Source organism: Elephantulus edwardii, unplaced genomic scaffold, assembly GCF_000299155.1.
Source record: "Elephantulus edwardii isolate Elephantulus edwardi_28Jun2011 unplaced genomic scaffold, EleEdw1.0 scaffold00210, whole genome shotgun sequence".
Taxonomy (NCBI): domain Eukaryota; kingdom Metazoa; phylum Chordata; class Mammalia; order Macroscelidea; family Macroscelididae; genus Elephantulus; species Elephantulus edwardii.
Window position 1 is genome coordinate 1,765,500 of NW_006399960.1, and position 13,573 is coordinate 1,779,072.

Genomic DNA, 13,573 nt, shown 5'->3' on the forward strand with positions numbered 1-13,573 from the left:
CTCTAAGTGTCAGATTCCAATATGCTCTGACTTCAGCTAAGTTTGCTTGTTTACCAAAGACTTCCAGGAAGGAGGGATTAGAGACTAGAGACTCAATGGTAACAGCCTTGTTGAGATTTTGTTTTGGGGTTTGTTTGTTTGTTTATTTGTTTGTGATGGTGGTTTTGGTTGTTTGTTTTTTGGTTGGTTTTTGTTTTTTGGGTTTTTTTTTAATACCTCTTTGGGAATTTTAATGAAGGCAAGAGAAAAAAAAACCATCAAAAACATTTCTTTCGGCACAGGTAATACTGACTTGTGACACTAGATGGCAAAATGGTGCTACATTACTATGCTATGGTCTGCAAAAGCCTGTTGTAAAAGTCTACCAAAAATCTAAATACACTGGGCCTATCTTTAATTTATTATTATTTTAAAATTTATTTTAGAAAAATGAAGTTTTATAAGAGATTAATATCTTAATTTTTTAAAAAAAATACTTTAAAAAAATACCCTATTTTGTATTTTTTCCAGTCTCCCAGGTCCTATCAAGTAAATAGAGGCCTCTTTGCCTAATGGCCAGCTGGTCAAAAGCTACCTCCTAATTGATCAGATAAAAAAAAAAAAGATAACAAAAGATAATGGAGATAGTACGAAATGTACTTTCAAAAGTGACATGTTAACATAAATGTGACATAAATGTGACAAATGTATATGGCACAGATGTCATCTGTCATGGCCTTTTCTATGTAAATAAACTTAGAAGCAAATAATAAATTGCGCACTTTGCTGTTTCTCATTTAATTAATTCAAAAATAAGCTCTTGTGTTGGAGGCAGTGCTCAAAGACAAAAAGAATTCTACTCTGGTGTTTCAGAAATCTACGCTCCAAAGAGAGACACACAAGACAGATGTAACAGTACTGTCACCCATCAGCCACAGAATCATTCTTCCTCTAGAGCCTTGCAGTTAGAGCTGCTTGCATCCTCTCTCTTTCTTTCCTCCTGCAAGCCTTGGGACCACCCAGGGTCTTGACCAGGGCAGGATGTGTATCAACATATCAAAACTGGCCCCATCCACTAGGAGCTCAGAGCTGAGTTTCCATGTTGTTTTCTGAATTGCCTTGGAAAAATCTGTTGTTGTCAATTTCTATGTTGTTGATTTCTATGTCCCCAGGTTCTAATCAGCTTGATTGACATCTCATTTCTGCTTCTATTCAGAAATCAAGTTTCTTCTCTTTCCAAAAGCTTCTGTAACTGGCTTCTTGTTGGTGGTGCTGTTAAATGCCTTTGAGTCAAGTATGACTCATAGCTACACACCTGAACCACGCTCTATCCTGCACCATCCTTACCATACAACTGAGTTTATTGTCGCAGTCCATCTATCAAAAGAACAAACAGATATGTCTTGGATAAAGTGCAGCCAGAGTGCTCCTTGGAGGCAATGATGACGAAGCTTTGTCTCACACACTTTGGACATGTTGTTAGAAGAAGCTGTTCCTTGGGAAGAGAGAGAATTATTAGGAAAGGTTTGCCCATCATTATCAGCAAAGGAGAGGAAGACTTAATGAGATGGACTAGCAAATCTAGAGTGCTGCTATTGCTGCTATTATGTGTCAATTCTGACTCGTAATAACACTAGAGGACAAGGTAGAACCACCTATAGAGTTTCCTAGCCAGAAATCTTTACAGGAGCAGATCTCAAGGTCTTTCACCTTTGGAGTAGCTGGAATGCTCAGAGCAACCACTGACCTTTCAATTAGCAGCCAAGTTATTAACTAACATATCACTGGTTGTTGTGTGCCATTGAGTTAGTACCAATCCATAGCTGACTCTCCAGGGAGTATTTGGAGGCAGATTGCCTATCTTTCTTGCTTGGAGTAGCTGGTGGTTTGGAACTGCATACCCTTGGATTGGCAGCACACTTCCACTAAGCCATTTAACACAATACCTGCCTTATCTAAGGAATAAGTGCTAGCAAGAGGAAGGAGGAGCCCTAATGTCAAACCACCAAAGAGAAGGGGGGGGGGCTTGGAAGTTTGCTAGAACTTGGCCACTGACGGTGAAGGGAGGCTGGAATATTTTTGGCAAAAGCACAGAAGGCAGGGAATTCTGTCCTGGTGAAAGGAGCCTTTGTGATGTGGCTAAAACATTTGACCTCAAAGAGCCCCCTTGGTGTCAGCATTCCTGGGAACATTTAGAAATGCAAATTCTCAGGCTCCAGCCCAGATCAGCTGAATTGGAAACCTGCTCTTTGATGGGGCCTCTGGGAGATTCTGATCTCTCTCAAGTCTGTGACCCACTTAGTTAAATTATGTTCCCTTCCTGCAGGGATGATGACTAACGTGGGCTTTTCAGGGATTAGACCTGGAAAGAGTTTGTGCTAAAGAAACTGGTTTTTATTTTGGTTTTTCTGCTTGTTTGTGTGTTTTCTTTTATGCAAAATAAGAATGACTAGTAGTTTCTGAAGGGAGCTCTATTGGCTTAGTGGTAAGAAGCTGCTCTGCAATCCCAAATACAAAGGTATGTGTTTTCAGTCCTCCAGCTGCTCCTCCGGAAAACGATTGGCAATCTCCTCCCACACAATTTACTGCTTCTGAAAACCCACTGGAGGGTTAGTTCAGACTCAAGGGTACACAACAACAATTGATTTCCGAAGGCACCCTGACAGCACAGTGTGTAACATATTGGGCTGCTAATTGAAAGGTTGACAGTTTGAATCCACCAGTGGCTCTGAGGAAGAAATATGACCAGTCTCTTCCTATAATGACTACAGCCTTGGGACCCCATAACCAACTTGATGGTAGTGGGTTTGATGGGGGTTTTGTTGAGGTTTTTTTAAGCAAGAAACTGGCCAGAACAAATCTAGGCCACTCTTGTGATTATATGGGAGACATAGAAAGGGAGACTCCAAGGGACATAAAACTCTGCCTCTGTTCTCTTTTCTTTTTCTGCAGCTTCATTTCCTGGTGCCCCATCAGGGGAATTCCAGTTCTAGGTTTTAGCCATGTCCCCCTCGGCAGGTGGTATGCCTACTTTTTCAAACAAATTGATCTAACTTCCTTGGTTTCCAGCTGCAAACTTAAACTCAGCACAACCCAATCAGAATCTATTATCATAAACCAGTTGCTGCTCCTGACTTCTCCATATCTGTTAAGGGCATGACTTCACACTGACATGTAGGCTGCTACTGCCCTTAGTGTCATCCCCAAAGCTTCCTCAGACCCCAGGCTCAATTAATCATTTCCAACTCAGGATACTAGGTCTCCTTAGCACATTTGTTTTCCTCCCCCAACCAAACATGTTCAAGGTGTGTGTTAATGTCCAAGGATCAGCACCTCAAGGAGAGAATGGATCTCATTTGCATTTGCATCACATTGACAGCCAGCAGAGGAACTGAATAGATATTGACTATTGATTAATAATAGATGTTGAATGAGGGGACAGATGAAAGCCGGGTGAAATAACAAATGAGAGACGAGCAGAGGGATGCTTACCAGGTCTCCTGGTACCAAAATCCAACCCTACCTACTGCCATCAAGCTGATTCTGACTCAAGACAGCTTTTCATTAGGTTTCAAAGGCTGCAAATCTTCACAGGAGGAGACGAGCCATATTTCTCCCAAGGAGTGGCTGGCGGATTCTAACTGCCGTCAGCAGCCCAACGAGTAACACACTACACCACTGGGGCACCTGCCTTGTCAAATGGTCCAAGGGCTGCAAAATCCATGGATGGTCACTAGTCAAAACTCTTGAAGCACATGGTATAAGAGACTGGGTTATACTAGGAGTGGGGATTGAAGGAAGGGTAGCAGGTCTAGATTAACCTCTCCAGTCTGACTGAGGCACAAAGAGAGATGAGTTAGCATTTCATAGAAGAAAGGTAAAGGGTATTTAGAGGGATGTTTGTGGTTTTTTAATATTTTTTTATTGATTTTCATATAATAATATCTTTATAGTACGTTTCATTCATATGTATTGTTTTATACAATCTTTCATTTACATGTTTCATATACATTCTATTTTACATTGTTTGTACTATTTTATTTACAAAATTTGGATATATTGTTTTTTCACACCAGATCCATTTCCCTCACCCTCTCCCAATCAAATTGTGCGACCCCATGATTAATCCCCTGACCCCACACATCCTTACCCTTCTGCTTCCACCCTCCCCCCACCTTGGATCCTCATACTCATTCTAAAATAATGGTTGTATACTGTATTTGTCCTTGTAGGACTGAGTTAGTTCACTCAGCATAATGCTCTCTAGTCCCTCCCAAGTAAGCTAATAATTTACAAAACTTGCTCCTGTGCGCTGCATAATATTCCATTTTGTGAATGTACCATGATTTTTCAATCCATTCCATTGTGATTGGACGTTTGGGCTAATTCCATGTTGTTGCAATGGTGAGTAATGCTACTATGAACATTGATGTGCAAGTCTGTTTGTGCCTCAGTTTTCATCTTCTCAGGGTATATTCCAAGCAGTGGAATAGCTGGATCATATGAAATTTCTATGTTCAATTTTTTTTTAGGAAACACCAAACTGGCTTCCAGTGTAGTTGTACTATTTTACAATCCCACCAACAATGTAGAAGAGTTCCTTTCTCTCCACATCCTCTCCAACATTTATTACTTGCTGTTCTGTTAAACTTTGCTACTGTCACTGGAGTGAGATGGTATCTTATTGTGGTTTTGATTTGCATCTCTCTTATTGCCAGTGACTTTGAGCATGGATGCTTGGTTTTTAAAGACAAGGAAAACTTGAGCATGCAATTTAAGATAGATATGGTGATATATATATATATATATATATATATATATATATATATATATATATATATATTAGGATTGGAGGAAGATTCATCAACAACCTGCTTTATGCAGATGATGCAACACTGCTTGCTGAAACTGAGGAGGACCTGAAGGGCTTGCTGGAGAAGATCAAGGACTGCAGCCTTCAATATGGACTGAAGCTCAACATCAAGAAAACAAAGATTCTCACCACTGGGCTGCCTGGCAGCATCATGATAGATGGTGAAGAGATTGAGATTGTTTACAGTTTTAGTTTGCTTGACTCCACAGTCAGCACTCTTAGTACCAGCAGCCAGGAAATCAAGAGATGAATGACATTGGGAAAGTCAGTTGTCAGGGACCTCTCCAGAGTACAGAAGAGCAATGACATCAGTCTAAAGGTTAAGGTGTGCCTGATCCTGAAGGGCAACAAGGTGTACCTGGAGACTAAGGTGTACCTGATCTAGGCCATAGTCTTTGTAATTGCTTGCTATGCATCAGAGAGCTGGCCAATGACTAGGGCTGATAGAAGGAGAACTGATGCCTTTGAGCTGTGGTGCTGGAGAAGAGTGTTGAATATACCATGAACTGCTAGGAGAACAAACAGGTTCATCTTGGAGAAGGTAAAACCAGGCTGCTCCTTGGAGCCAAGGATTCTGAAGCGTCGTCTAACATACTTTGGACATGTTACAAGGAGGTCCTTGGAAAGGGGACATCATGCTTGAGAGGGTGGAAGGACAGTGCAGGAGAGAAAGACCCTTGATGAGATGGATTGATTCAGTCACTGGGGCAACGGGGGTAGATGTGTCAGGGACAATAAAGTTGGCACAGGATAGAGCAGAGTTTAGGGCTGTTGTACATAGGGTAGCTATGGGTCATAAGCAACTTGACGGCACATAATAACAACTGCACACACACACACACACACACACACACACACACACACACACACGTATATTCGTAGAGTAGGAAAGGCTTAGGAAGAGAAAAATGAGGCAAAGGAGAACTCAAAAGTCCCAAAGATGGAGTTTTGTTGGGTGACATCAAGTTGATTATGACTTATCGCAACTCTGTGAACAACAGATCTGAACCTTGCCATATCCTGTGCCATCCTCATCGTCACTGATATGCTCGAGCCCGTTGTTACAGTCACTGTGCCAATCCATCTTGTTGGAGGGTTTTCCTCTTTTTCTCTTATGTGCCACCTTTCCCAGCATGATGTCTTTTTACAAGGACTGTAGTGGATGAGATCATTGACAGAGGAGAAGGGGTTGATCTGGAACAGAGGGTTTGAATGAAAGGCTTCATCTGGTATACCAGAAGGATAGTTTCTGAGCATGATATCACAGAGATGGGTGAGAAGTAAATGAAGATAGAGGGATGTTGAGGTGGTGAAAAACAAATAGCCAGGGAGTTCAACTGGATGCCTGTGATGTTGTAGAGAAAGAAACAGAGGCAGGGAGAAATTGGGGGCTTTTGGATACAATGGAAAAATCATTGGAACAATTATGCAAAATGTGATAGTCGCCAGGAAGCCCCATACCCAATCTTCCACTCTGTTCATATTGTTCCACCTGTCTGTGTTGATTTTGCTCCATTTTCTACCTGTTAAAAACTTTCTTTAGGCTCAGGTCAGAAGTCACTTTCTGAAATCTTCCATGACAGCCTCTCTCTCCCTTCCTGATGCAACCTGTTCTCAGTAATAATAACATTTATCTAGGGCTTTCCATCTTCAGTACAATTACATATGCCTTTTCTTACATATTTTATCTTAATTAACCACTCTCTGCTCTGTAGCCATATAGTGCTTTGTTCATTACAGGTATTCATCTTCTAGATGTTTGTTTGGTCTGCTAGACAGGGAGTTTCTGAAAAGCCAGGGTCAAAAAAGAAATTAATTTTGTAAAAGCCAGGGTCAAGACCAGCTCACCTTTGTAACTTCCAAACCTAGTATAGCACAGCAGTGGCCCATGTTAGAAACGCAAATGCATAAGTTGAATTAATTGACTTGGATGTCTGTCTTCAAACAATCCTACAGATCTTTCAAGATCTAGTTTAATGAAAACTTATTAGCAATCTCTTCTAAATAAACATAGTTTCTTTTATTTTGCCCCCTCTCAGATAAACGCATTTCCATTCCTTTTTGTTCTCTAAGTTATTTTCTTGAGATTTCTAGTAATTAGCTGTGTGCTTTTGAAGTTAAGGAGGACAGAAATGGCTCAAGTGAATTCTGATCCATCAGTACTTTATTATTCCTGATTTGAGATTGACTTGAGGTCCAGTTTGGGACTGGTTTTGCATCTCTTTTCCTTGTAGTTAATAAAAGACATTAGTAGGTACACGGAGGTTTGTACCCTTAAATCCACTTAACATTATTCTTCGTGGTTAAAGCAGCATGATTAAGGCTTCTGTCTTGAAAGGCATAATGGAAAATCAGCCTTTTCCCTGCAATCTATGCGTTTTAATTATAAATATAAAGAATAGTGTTAAGTACATCCCAGTGATATTTGTCTGTGGCGATTCAGAACCCTCTTTAACCATGCCATCTGTGTTGGACACAAAGCAATCTGAATGACCTGTATTTCTGAAAGGATGAGGGCAGGTTGTCCTAATTTAAGCTTCACCTACATTTTCCTAAAATGCATGTTATTCTTAGCAAAAAGAAGGTGGTGGAGGTCACATATTTTAACTCTGTGAGTACCTCTTCACTGATGGCTGCTATAATCTGAAAATCCATTCCTAGCTCCCTGCCTCATTTTGTTATTTACTAAGAGACTGTGGTCAATGATTGCAAGGCATTCATTTTTGGCTAAGCTATACACAAGACTCACTAGTACTTGTTAAAAGTACAGATTTCCTGGGCTCACTACCCTGAAATTCTGATTCAGTTACCCTGAGGGTGAGCCACAGAATATATACAACCATCTAAAGCCTCAGATGCAGACCTCAAGAGAAGAATGTGAGAGCAAAGAGTTTATCTGGGAAGAAACACCAGGAAGCACTGATAGGGGAAAGACGAGGAGGGGGAAAAAAGCCAGTAAGACATGTGCTATTGAGCAGGTTACCACTGTGGGAAATTGCAGCTCAATCCTTTCCCGGGATCTCTCAGGGACAGTAAGGAACATATCTTGGAATTATTTCCCCCGAGGTACTAATAAGCAAGGGTATTTGTCAACTTGTTCATTGGTTCCCTGGCACTGTCAGCCTGACTTACAGGTGAGCCTAGTGGGTTCTGGCAGCCAGAGGAAGCCCCAAAGCAGAGTCTTACAGTTGCAGATGTGTTCAGTTAGAGACCATCTTATTGGTTTGCAGATGATGATTGCTCAAGAGATATGGGTGAGGTGCTAAGAATATCTATCTGTCATAATTAGCATCCTGGATACATTGGCTATAGCCAAGACTGAGAGTAGATCAGATTCTGGTACTCTTGTAAGTTTTTTATGCAAAAGCCTAACTGCTTTATTTGGCTTGTGCTTTTGTTTGTTTGAAGAGCTCTTGCTGACCACACTCTACCTCTTCGACAAAAAACATTCACCAAGTTGACAACTTCAGCCTATTGCATTGAATTGAGGTCCATCCGCTCTGAAAATATAGCTACAGCATTTATTACCAACGACTCATGTAAACACTGTATAGCTGATTAGAGACACATTCTATTAGAAGGAGAGAGAAAAGAAAGGTATCTCATCTATTGCTTGAAAAGGAAGAAGGATTATAGTCCACATAGAGGTGTCCCATTTGTCTCAGCAGGTGTGAAGTCAAGGACATTGATATTTCCTATGCATTAGGGCTTCCTGGGATGCCTTCCAGCTGCAGCATTGGGACCTTAATAAACGAGCCATATTATGTTTATACTTTACTGTTTAAGTAATGCTATTTCACTCTGTGTAAAGCCACTTAAAACACCAGTGGAAACACATGCATGGACCATGAAACAACTTTAAATGGATAATCAATTTTTATCACATATTGAGGGTTAGACTGGTATATCTGAGTGAATTATGGAAGTCTGTATGTGCTCCGGCTAGGAGCGTTTGCATATCGAATCTTCCACATTGTTACAATACTGCAAGGGAGTTGGGGTTATTTTAAATCTAGCACTGAAAAACCTTATTCCTTCTAAAACAATTGTCCAAAACCTTAAAAACAAGGGATATGCAACTACTCCTTTCTTACTATCTCATATCTGACATTTTTCATTTTGCAAGCTCTGAAAAATTCTTAAGAGGTGTATTTGGTAGTTCAGGCCCCACATAGGGCTGCAGCTGGAAATGCCTCTGTGGGTCATCTCCAGTGCTAACACTAGAGGACCCAGTGATGACTGTCATATGAAGGACAGTACCTGATTGGCCACAGAATGCCTTCTTCCTTTTGTCTTGGACACCTCAGCCACAGAGGGCATAACAGCTATGGCAGGACAAGTCAAGGTCATGAGTGTGCACGAGAGGCCAAGAGAAGGTCAGAAGGTGCTGAGAAGGTCAGTAGAGAGGGATAGTAAAGGAATCAGATAAAGAGGAGAATTGTGGGTTGGGTTTCAGGGCCAAGGGAGATATATGATGAAAAAAGTACCGGCCCAGGTGGGCAGCAGGAGGAGGTGGCAGGTGGTGGAGAAGGAAACTGCCATCATCACCCCAACCCCCACAGGCTCCAGAGTGGTGGGCAAGAAAAGCCCATTGTGACAAGAGCATCCCTAGATGTGCTGGGGTGTCCTGATGTTGGTGAGAGACAGGGAAAGACAAGGTGTGGTCGCCTCCGATTCTTGACTTAGGCTGACTTGCTACATACAACAACCTGTCTTTGAAACCTAACTAGGACAATAAGTGAGGACTTGATGTATTCCATTTGGCCTCATATATGAAGGATTTCACCAAAATATCTTAATTATTTTGGACAAAAAAATACTGTTCCTCATAAAAGGGGGGATAATATTCACATATATAAAACAAAGAGGTTATAATCAGGCTAACTGTGACCTTATCAATGGAAATCTAGAATGTACAGCATACACCAAAGCTTATGGGGCATGATTTTAGAACAAACATGAAGACCTTGCTTATGTAGTGACTAGTAAACACATGGAACTCATTATAGCCTCAAAGCTGAGCAGGAAGAGAAGGTGAATGTGGTCAAGGAGAATTTGGATCAATTCATGGATAACAGATCCATAACAGTTCACTAAGGGAAAATTAGACAGGCTCAAGTTACATCCCTAGCCTCTGAGGATGATTTCATGGATGCAAATTGCCACATTCTTACAAAGCATCGGTCTACCTTCAGAGACAGAAAACAAGATTGGCGAACCACTGATCTGACGATGTTTCCTATCGTTTCTCATGTTAATTAGGTTATACCGCCGAAAATGTCATAAAACATGAATGTCCTGAACCTTCAAAAAGCAATCTGTTCTTTGATTTCCCAACCTCCTTAAGTATTTGTCACTCCTTTTCTTGTCTGAGAAGTGAACGGCGTGCCCATTATCCATCCCACCCATCCCACAGTGCACATATCCACTGTGGACTACGAAGTCATAGAGTACCTTCTCAACTTAACCATTTTCTCTGTCTGTAAATGAGGTCACAGGATTAGGAAGGGCAATAGGCCAGCCAGTCTTAGTGCTTTAATAAAATCATCCAAACATTAATTAATGGATTCAGCACATGCTTAACCATGTTCTAAGCACTATATCAGGTTCAGGCTTAGTATTCCTGCCAACATATCCTCATCATCAGTTGGTTTCACTTTTGAAACCTAGCATTACATAGTTTAATTGACAAGTCAGCTGAGAAGATTTCAGTCAAATCCCTATTTGATATGAAACTACATAATGCTTTCACACACTCAGGCACAATCACACAGGAAGCATGTTGATTTTTGCCAAAAAAATTTTTTTTGAATCTTCACACATCTCCACAAGTTGAGATCAAAAGTTATGCTGCTATTAGAATCTTTCACACTTGTGATTTTAACCTGCATGGCACTGAATTGTGGAACATATTTATTTAATTATTTGTTTATTTTTAAGTTGTTGTTGTATGCCATAGAGTTGGAACTGATCCATAGCTGACCCTCTGGCAGGTTTTCAGAGGCAGTTAATCGCACAGGAGATTGCCCATCTTTCTCCTGCGGAGCAGCCAGTGGCCTTGAATTGAGTGCCTTGGGGATTGCAGCACAGCTTCTTGCCACTAGGCCACCAGAGCTCCCATTATACTAAGAGTGTCTCTTTTTTATTAATATTTTTATCATCCATATACATTGTGTTTCATGTGTGTGCATCATGTTCCATTTACATTGTAGGGGTTTGGGGTTTTTTTTTTTCAACCTTACAATCATTCTACCAGCAACTACTTTCGTGAAAGCACGTAAGCCACTGTTTGGCCTGTGTGATGAGATGAATGAATGTGAAACACTCTTGCAGGAAAAAGTCCACTCTGATCTAACCTTAAGATCTCTAACTTATTCACCCAGATTTCTAACATGTTCTTTTTCAAAATGTTCATAACACTTCTAGTTTTCTTTCTATTGTGCTTAGCCACTTTACAGTTTGCAGATTTCAAAATAAGATGAAGACAAAGAAAATGAAGACTAATAAAGGAAGAAAAATTGTAAAAGATAGATTACTGAAGGAGACATTATTTGTACGTAACAAATGTGTGTCCAAGGGCACATAACAGAGTTCAACCCTTTATTTTAAATGTAAAGATCTCAAGTTCTTGTTTGTTTGTTTCAAACATACTTCTCTTACAATTAATACTTACTAGAAAAGGACCTTTGACATTATTTACATTTATAACAACATTCTTGGAGGTTGAATATCACAGGCATAAAGGTGCCACATGATCACGAGAAAACCTTTCATTCTTCCTAGTTTTATATTTTAGCTATTTAACAAATTGTTCTTAACAAGTAGAATTTTAAGGTCCATTCATTCTGAGAGTTTCTTAGGTCTTTGAGTCTATTCATTTGCAAATGAGAGTGGAAACCTCAACCAGGATCTGCATGTCATGCCTTCACATGTGATGCCAAATCTGTGTATGCTATCCAATTTCCTTAAGATAAAGGGAGTGACTCACAGCAGAGCCACATAGATGAGAAAGTTGCATATGGAAGAGATAACATGTTCGCATGTCTTCCGTTTCATTTCCTCAGGGTTTAGAGTCAATGTTAGACCCTTGATCTGGAACATTGTAATCCTGTTTCCTTGCTATTGGGTGGCTTCTTCTGCTCCCTTCAAGTGGCCCACATCTCAAGTTCTTAAAAAAATAAAAAGGCAGTAAATGGTGCTGGCATACACTTGTTATTATTTGCTTTCTTTCTTTCTTGTTGTGTAGTTGAGTCCACCAAGATTCATAGCAACCCTATGGTCAATGGGTTTGAGCCTTACTCTATCCTGTGCCATCCTCATCTTCTCAGATATGTTGAAGCCAATTGTTATGTAGCTATATCTTATTGATGGTTGTCTTCTCTATATCTGACCCTCCACTTTTTTTAAAAGAGAATGAAGCCTTTATTTCCTTGTTTCACACAAAGCTGGCAGAGTTGGTGGCTTTTTGGTTTTTCATCAAAGAGACCAAATCCCATATCCTCGTCCGACTCCTCCGACTCCTCTTTGCTTCCACCTTGGCTGGGGCCGCAGCAGCAGGAGCAGCTGCGGTAGTGGCAGTGGCCACAGGGGCAGCAGTCACAAATGCAGATGGATCAGCCAGGAAAGCCGTGACCTTTTCAGCCAGTGGGAAGGTGTAGTCAGTGTCCACAGACAAAGCCAGTACCCGCTTGTACCCATTGATGATGGAATGTGGTATTGAGGCCACAGGTGGGTAACCAATCTTCAGACAGACTCTGGCAACATTGTGGACAGGAAGCGGATATGCAGAGTCTCCTCTGTGATGTTAAACACTTCAGGATTGTAGATGCTGCCATTGTCAAAAACCTACTGGATGATCAGCCCGAAGGAGAAGGAGATGTTCAGCAGGGTGGCCTCGCTGGCTCCCACCTTGTCTCCAGTCTTAATCAGCTGCACATCACTCGGGATTTCATTGGTGTCTCTGGAGATCTTAGTGGTGATGTCCAAAGCCTGGAAGAAGGAGGTCTTCTCGGGGCCCAGACCAGTGTTCTGGGCTGGCATGGTAACCTCACACGGAGCAATGGCATCAGTACGGGCAGCAGCCGACACCTTGTTGGCCAGCAGGATGTCCCTGATCTCAGTGAGATCCTCTTTGGTGAACACAAACCCCACATTCCCCCGGATGTGAGGCAGCAGCTTCTTCAGGGCCGGGTTGATGTCCAGGTGGTCCCGGATGTCCTTGAGCATCATGGTGTTCATGCCCATCAGCACCACAGCCTTCCCGTGGAGGGACATGCGGATCTGCTGCATCTGCGTGGAGCCCACATTGTCTGTACCCACCCACGATGAAGCATTTCAGATAATCATCCAGGAGTTGAATGACCTTAAGGAAATAGTTGGACTTCCAGGTCGCCCTGTCTTTCCCGGGCATCACTGCGGTGTGTCAGATATTGCCACGTGGGGTTTAAAGACGATGTCACTCTCACGAGGACGCCTGGAGAGAGTGACCCTCCACTTTTACAAGCATGTTATCTTTTCCCAAGAACTGTCCCTTCCTAATAACATGCCCAAAGTATGTGAGATGAAGTTTTAACTCTCCTTGCCACTAAGGAGCACTCTGGTTGCATTTTCTCCAAGATATGTTTGGTTTTTTTGGCAGTCCATGGGATAGTCAGTACTCTCTCCAACACCACAACTCAAAGACATCTATTCTTCTTCTCTCATCCTTATTAATTTTCCAAC

General features: G+C 41.4%; 1 pseudogene; it reads right to left on the minus strand.

Moving 5' to 3' along the window:
- Positions 1–8,794: 8,794 nt before the first annotated feature.
- On the minus strand, positions 8,795–13,262 carry LOC102868312 (annotated as a pseudogene).
- Positions 13,263–13,573: the final 311 nt, after the last annotated feature.